This window comes from Triticum aestivum, chromosome 6A (genome assembly GCF_018294505.1).
Source record: "Triticum aestivum cultivar Chinese Spring chromosome 6A, IWGSC CS RefSeq v2.1, whole genome shotgun sequence".
NCBI classification, from domain to species: Eukaryota; Viridiplantae; Streptophyta; class Magnoliopsida; order Poales; family Poaceae; genus Triticum; species Triticum aestivum.
This window is the reverse complement of record NC_057809.1, coordinates 614,510,715-614,519,206: the sequence shown is the minus strand read 5'-3', so window position 1 is coordinate 614,519,206 and position 8,492 is coordinate 614,510,715.

Sequence of the window (8,492 nt, the reverse complement as noted above, 5' to 3'; positions counted from 1 at the left end):
GCAAGAGTTGGAGTACAATTGGGGAAGGTTACATATGGGGCGTTACAGCTGATCACCCGTAGGAAGGCAATTGTGAGCTATTCTCCATAGTACTATCTTCATTTTATCTGGACACTGAATTCTCCACAGATTCTTCCACAACTTCTGCATAACATCTTGATTCAAGGAAGATCCACTACCGACAGAACTTTGATTGATCAAGAACAAATTTGTTCTTGCAAGATTGTAGCCTGACCTCACTGTATAAATTCCATTGTTGTATGTGGCCATGAGGCAAAGTCGTTGCACCCTTCAAAGCTTAGGGGAATTTTAAGAATTCTTTCTGCAATGTCATGATCAAAGAGTTCACTAGCAGTATCTTCTTTTCAAGCGGGGCCGTTACTAGAGAATAGAGAGCTCAATGTTTGGTTATCTTCCATTGGAATTAATGTTTGCATTGTCCCATGTATGGTGTCTCGTATCCAGTTATCCCGGATGATAGAAATTTGTTTTCCGTTTCCAACTCTCCATAGCAATCCTCTCCGCAAGAGCTCCTTCCCATACATAATGCTTTGCCATGTGTAGGATGCTGCTCTTGGGCATTTTGAGCTCCAAAAGTCTCCATCGGGAAAATATCTCCCTTTCATTACACGGTGACACGGAGAGAGGGGCTCTAATAACAGTCGCCAACATTGCTTAGCAAGCATGGCTTGATTAAATAATTGCATGTCTCGAAAGCCCATCCCCCCAAGATATTTCGGAGAGGACAACCACTCCCAAGATCTCCAGTGTAATTTCTTCCTGCCATCCTCCATACCCCACCAAAAGTTTGAGATTGGCCTTCTCAGTTTGTCACAAATACTAACGGGGATCTGAAAACAGCTCATCACATAAGTCGGAATTGCCTATGCAACTGATTTCAGAAATACTTCCTTTCCAGCCCTTGACAAAGGCCTATCGCTAGCTCCGTTTAGCCTCTTCCATAACCTTCCATGAGAAAACTGAAACTGCTCGATGGAAAACGTCCCACACAGGTTGGCATGCCCAAGTAGGTGTCCTGAAGTGTTTCATTTTGCACCCCTAATTTGGCCTTCACCCTTTCTTTAATTTGACTGTCACATCGAGGGCCAAAATAGATGGAAGATTTATGTAAATTGATTTTTTGTCCTGTACCCTCACAGTAAGTCTTCAAAACAGCTTTGAGGGTATTTGTGCTTTCGTCATCTCCCTTCACAAAGAAAACACTTTCGTCAGCAAATAAGAGATGTGAGATAGGTGGTCCACTTCTGCCATTACGAACTCCTTTGAGATCCCCAGAGGATTCCTTCAGTTGCATTAAACATGATAAACCTTCAACACATAACAAAAACAAATATGGACTAATAGGATCGCCCTGGGGAATGCCTCTAGTTGGGATGAAGGATTCGGTTAATTCACCGTTAACTTTAACCGCATATTTCCCATAGGTGACACATCTCATAACGGTGTCAACCCAGGAGGACTCAAACCCCAATTTCAGAAGAACAAAACGGAAACAGTAAACAAGATAGCGTGAGTGAGCAGTTGTTTTTTTAGACAATGTGAGCAGCAGTTGATTGATGAATGGTCCCATTCTGCCTGTGAGCATTTTTTTAATTTTTTTTCCTAGGTTTTTAGTCGGGTTTTCGCTAAAAAAACGGTTGTTGTTTTGAGGAGCTACATATTTAAAATCCTATTAAAATGTAAATAATACAGTTTAGAAAAAAAATCTACACGTGTTTTAAAGAACATCAGTGAATATTAAAAAATCACCATATTTTGAAAATGTTCAGTCCATATTAAAAATTTGTTCATCGTATAAATTTAAAATGTTCAACATATATTAAAAATTATTCACTGTATATAAGAAAATGTTCAATGTGTGTTTAAAAAAAGCCACATATTAAAAAAGTTTCATATGTATTTGAAAAATGTTCACCGCTTATTGCAAAAACTATATAAAAAATAAAGTATGCAAAAAAGGAAAAAGGGAAAAAACAAATCTGATAAGTGAAGAGGGAAAAAGAAAGGATATAAAAATGAAAAAGAAAACTGAATCAAAAACAACCAAAAAAAGAGAAAACCAACTTCGAGTGAACCAACAAAAAGAAAGAAAAAAACAGAAGAAGAAAAAACAAATGAAGCCCCACGCCCGCTGCTGCAAAATAGGCTGGCCTAGCTGAGGAGGCTGCGGGCATAGTCACCCCTATTTGCCGCGCGTGGGCCGCATATATGATACACGGTGACGCGCGTGCGTCAAACAGAAGACGCGTTGTAGCCAGCAATATGCTGTAGCCGGGACCTCTATGTGCGGTATACCAGGCCATCTGTCGGGCCGGGCTGGGCTTCGGGCCGGGCCTATCAAAGCCCGAGACAGTAAACCTAGGCCCAAGCTTGGTCCAGCCCGACCATCGAGCCTGGTTTTTGGGCCCAAGCCTGACCCAAAAGTGATAAACCCGTAGGGCCTTGGGCCGAGCCTCTTCAGTAAATCGCGAAAACAGCAAGCCCGGGTCGGTGCCTGGCTTTCGGGCTCAAAATCTAGACCCAGGCCCGGCCCAGGTGCAGCGTCACGTCGGCCCGGGCTGCCCATGGCCAAGACTAATGTGCGGCTCTATGCGGCAAATTGCTGGGCGCACGCATAGACGGATACCTGACTGGGCCGGCCCAAGCTAGCAACCAGCGAAACGGGTACTCTAGCACGAGTCTGTTTATACCTTAAAAAAACTGACATACTGTAGCGATCGAACCCAGGACCTCAAGTCCAAAGACCACTGTGCTAGCCAGTAGGCATAATCGCTACGAATAATTAATTGGGCAGCGCAATGTCCTAAAACAACGCAGATAAAAAAAATCCTTTTTTCCAATTTTTCTTTTTCGTGTTTTTGATTCTTTGCTCGAAATTCCAGAAAATATTCATGATACTGAAATTTGTGAATTTTTTTGGAAATACCAAAAAAATAAAACTCAAACATTTTTTGTAACTGTAGAACAAATTTGAAAAGGTGAACAATTTTCGGAAACCGAAACATTTTTTAAAATTTGCGAAGAACTTTCAGAAACAATTGTAAACACAAAAAGATTTTTGAAAACGGGAACATTTTTTGAATCTGTAGAACAAATTTGAGAACTTGAACAATTTTTGGAAACACGAACATTTTTTGAAAAAGAGAACATTTTTTGAAAACGAGAACATTTTTTCAAAACGAAGTTTTTTTGAAACACCATTTTTTTTCTAATATGCAAATATTTTTATAAATTTGTGGTAAAGTTTAAAAAAAACACAACATTTTTCGACAATAAAACCAAAAAAAGAAAACGAAAAAAAGACAGAAAAGAAACAGGGAAAAGGGAAAGAAATAAGAAGAAGAAATTGAAAGAGAAAATATCCGGTTCAGGAACATCCAAGAAGGTGTAGGTTCCCAAAACCGAAAAAAACAGCTAGGAAGATCCTGGAAGGTTCCGAAAACCGGCATGGCTGAAGCGCTGGGCGGGCCAGCCCAGATCATACCTCTCTAGCGAATCGCTTGTGCGAAAGCTCGACAAATGGACGCAACATGCGGCGTATAGAAATTTTCGGTGTAGCCAGTCGGTTCAGTGCAACGCCTCAGGTGTAGCGCCAGCGGGCCAGTACATTAAAGTAGGACTCGTTGTAGGTTCGCTCTGCTACGATTTTCTTCCTTTTTAAAGTTTTTTGTTTCTTTCATTCTTTATTAATCATTGGATCTTTTGTTGTTTATGTGTTGTTTGTATCATTTTTCCACGGTTTCCTATGTACTTTTTTCATGTACATGTGAACATTATTTCTATTGGTGTTGCAGATTTTAATAATATAAAACTAGTTTTTTGTAAATTAATGTTTCTGATCTCTATCTTTTTCATATACATCAAGAAACTGTTTTTATACAGGTTTAATAGTTTTAAACTATACGATTAACATTTTCTAGATATATGTTTTTGATAAAAATAAATATATAGATATTATATTTACTTTTTTACACATCAGAAACATTTTTCATGTACATGTTTAACATTTTTTTGCGATGAACATGTTTGACATTTTTTAAGTACCTGGTTAGCATTTTTTGTTTTATGTTTAATGGAAATAAAATCCATGCACATCGTACATTTTCCATATACATTACAAACATTTTTTATTCAAGTTTAGTATTATTGGAATACATGATTTGCATTTCTTGATACATGATGACCCTTTTATAAAATTTATGTTTTAATGTCCAAATTTCTAATACAGGTTCCACATTATCCATATACATCAGGAACTTTTTTATACATGATTAATATGTTTGAAATAGATAACTAACATATTTTTAAAACATCTTCTGCTTGATGCTAAAAATTATCAAAAATGTTTTCACGCACACTATATTTTTTTGTATATATTAGGAACATTTTTTATACATTTTGAGCATTTCTAAAATGTATTATTCACATTTCTTGATACATGATCAATATTTTTCGTAAAACTAGTCCATCGGATCTGAACTAATTAACGCAGAGTGAGTACTAAATTTTATGTTTAAATGTTCAATTTTTTTATACAAGATCTTTATTTTCTGTATACATCAGGAACAATTTTTTATACCGGTTTAATATTTTGTAAATATATGGTTGTCATTTTTCTTCATACATTTTGTGTTTGATGACTATTTTTTTCATACACATTGTACATTTTTGTATATATTAGGAATATTTTTTAATAAATTTTAAAATTTTATAAATATATGATGTATAACTTATTTTACATGATTAATATTTTTTATAGAACTACCAAATCAATAATAGATTTAACTAAATATATGTATTAAAAATTACAGCCATAAAAACCAAGAAAGAAAGGGCTTCTACCAGCAGGTTTCAATCATTCACCGTTGCGGTGAAGAGCATAAAATCTAGCCACTGAGACAAGTGTGCTTTTGTTGAAAAAACTGAGTTGTGCAACTTTTATAAACTCATTATGGCTTGTCTGGCCCATGGACACGCGCGCTGCACGGGTGAGATTTCATTCCACCTCTCGTGAATTGATATATAGTCGCGCCCTATTTGCCACACATGGGCAGCATATAAGAACCACGGTGATGTGTATGTGTCAAACAAATGATACGTCACACAAGCACACTTCCTACTGGGCCAGCCCATTGTAGCCAGTGGTATGCTGTATCGAGCAGAACAATGTAGCAACATTGCATTGTAGCGAGTCATTTTTGAAAAAAAAAATATGAAAACAAAATTACATTTTTTATAAATAAGCTAATATATATTTGAAACAACTAGCAAGGTGGCCCTCGCAAAAGCGAGGGCATGGTCTTATTAGTGTTTTTAAAATGCATAAGAGATTAAATCATGATTCTTCTCTAGATGCTCTCATCAATTTTTTGGAATCATATGGGTTTGTGGCTTAATGGTAACAGCAAGACTGTTCGTTCTCACACTTTCATTTTGGGTCTCTAGTAGGAATAATATGAGGGGTGTATTATTGTAGAATAAGAACATGTAAAGTAAACCAAAATTATCCTTGATAACATGTGGACTGAGAAATTAGTGAGGAATTCGTTTTAACATTTTCAGATGTTTAGTCCTCAACCTAATTTTAATCTGCTTGTTTTGAAATGCATGGCATTCTTTGTCAAATTTAAAACACGTGACATTTAAGACAATAGATAGGATATCTAAGATGAAACTCTGACCATTAGTTGGTATATGGATATGCTAAAAATGTTGAAGTATTTCTTGACCAAATCAAATTATATTATTTTCTTTAGAAGAATTTCAGAGGTTTTTTTATTTTTTTGTTGAATTGCAGGTCATAAATTTTAAATCTATTTTCACTCACTCAGTCCTTGTTGTCCACTCCTTTTAAAATCCAGTCCTCACAACTCACGCTAGGATGAATTTTTTAGTGTAACGTGGCTATATTGGCTTTGGATGGTATAGTTCTCAAATCTTATAAATTGTTGCCAGGTTTACTGTGTATTACCGCTCGCATAATCTTATCGAATCTAATGGCACCACAAATATATGCTCTGTAGTGGGTCGTCAACACTGCTCTAGCTTCATCGTGTGCAAAAGTTGGAGAAAAGGGAAAACAACTTATGATTGCAATGGCATGCCTTTTAAATTTTCTGCAATCTGAAACAGTTCACCTTGGCAAAGAAATTATGCAGTTCATTATATTATAGAAGGTGTGGCTCATTCACCGTTGCGGTGAAGAGCATCAAATCTAGCCACTAAGACAAGTGTGCTTTTGTTCAAAAAACTGAGTTGTGCAACTTTTATAAACTCATTGTGGCTCGTCTGGCCCATGGACACCGCGCTGCACGGGTGAGATTTCATTCCACCTCTCGTGAATTGATATATTGCCGCGCTCTATTTGCCACCCATGGGCAGCATATAGTATGCGTGGGTGGATGAGACCACTTGACTGTTGTTTCTATGCTGTGATAAGTAGTGGATCGCAGCGCAAATTTGGTGGGAGGTCTCTCTCAGATGGAGCTAGAGTGCTTATCAACACGTACTGTAAAGCCAATCAGGCACATGCTCCTGCTCCTGCACATCAAATCCAGACTTCAGCTTTTTTTCCCGCAAAAAAAAAGACTTCAGTTCAGCCCTTGAAAAGACAAATATACAGTCTAAAAAGGAAATTCTGAAAGCAGAAAAAGGACGGTTTTATTTTATTTTTCTAGATGGATGGCGATCAAAATTAAAATATGTGGAGTGGACGTTTAGGTAACAAATAAATAATAAACATGAGAGTCTGAGCATAATTTTGTTTTCGAAGGAGATTGCGAGCGAGTAGTTTTTTTAGAGAGAAGTGTGAGTTTTTCCTTTTCTTTTTGGATGGAAGAGTGTGTGTGAGTGAGCAGCTGATTGATGATAATATCGGTGATTTTTTTTTGAGACATGATAATATCGTTGATACAGTAGAATAGACCAATAGCCTGCTGAGATTTCAGCCCGGTTCAAAAACAGGCCGAGCCAAGCCAGTGTCATCTCACGATGAGGCCAACTCCTATTTGACGCCCTCACCCGTCACGCTGGGCCGGTTCATTTACCTTTTTTCTTTTTTCTTTTTTCTTCTTTCTTCTGTTCGGAGATCACTAGTTGGTTTTCTGGGCAGTTCTTATTCTGTTTTTTTATTTTCTTTTTCTTGTTCTTCTTTATTTTCCTTTTTTAAATGCATGAACCTTTTGTAAATTCAAATCTTTCTTCAAATTCTTGAACTTTTTCTTGAAAATCTGCAAATTTTATTCAAATGGATGTTTTTTTTCAAAATCAATGGTTTTAAAAAAATGTTAACCTTTTTTTCAAAATTGGAGATTTTTAAAAAATTGATGAACATTTTAAAAGTAACTGAATTTTTTTCAAAATTAATGAACTTTTTTACAAACTGATGAACTTATCTTCAAAATCAATATTTTTTTATCAAAATCCATGAAATTCTTCTCAAATTCAGAAACTTTTATTCGTGAAAATTGGAAAAAGTTCATAGATGTTAAGAATTGTTGGCCATGTAGTACGGTAGGTTTTTTTTCTTTGAAGCATGTAGTACGCTAGGTCAGCCTCACGTACCTAGAGTGAGGGCTCCGCCTCCTCCTCCTCCTCCTTCAAGAAAGAAAGTTAGAGTTCGTGCCTCTCGCCGGCGCCGGCGCAGGTCCGCCTCGTCTCCGGTGGCCCTAGGGCCATGGAGGCGCAGTGGATCCTGGCAAGGGTCGGCGGGGAGGGGGGAGGGCTCCGTTTTTAGTGGGTTTTTTTTTCAATTTTGTTAGGGTTTGTGTCCTACTTAGGAAGGCGAGACGGCGGCGGCTCCCTGAAGATGGAATAAATGTCTCCCCGCCTAGCCCCTGTTCCGGCGGTGCGTCTAGCATCGTTGGTGGGCGTGGAGGTGTGTCTTTGACAGATCTATCTTCGGTGGATTTGCTCGGATCTCGTCGTTGTTCGTCTACGTTCGTGTGTCTTCGGTTTGGATCCTTCCTATCTATGTTATTTTTTATCAGCGACGGTTGCTGTTCTGGGGTGCTGGTCCCATGGGGCCTTAGCTCTCCACGATGAGCCCATGAGTTGCCACCAGTCGCACGCAACTGGGCTATTTGTGAGCCAGTTCTTACTAGTCATATCGAATAAATCGGTCGGCCCGGAAAGCGAGCCATAAATTAATATTTCGGTTTCAGTTTCCCACTGAGTCATAAATTTTCTCCTAATAAGTCTTAATAACATTTATGAATTGCTAAAGAAATAAATCAGACATTTTTCTCAAAAAGAAGAAGAAAAATGGACTCAAACATAAAAGCACAAATATGTTCCGCTAAACCGTCTAATTCATCGTACACATATAATTCAACGCCTTATGTTATTAGTCGGGCTCTTATGAATTCAAATTTAATCAATCATTTACCTGTTTGATCAATGTCCCCTCGTGCTTTCCGCTCTTTTTTGTTATGCCTGTTAGAAAAAACTAGCCTAGCGATCTTTGTTTATCT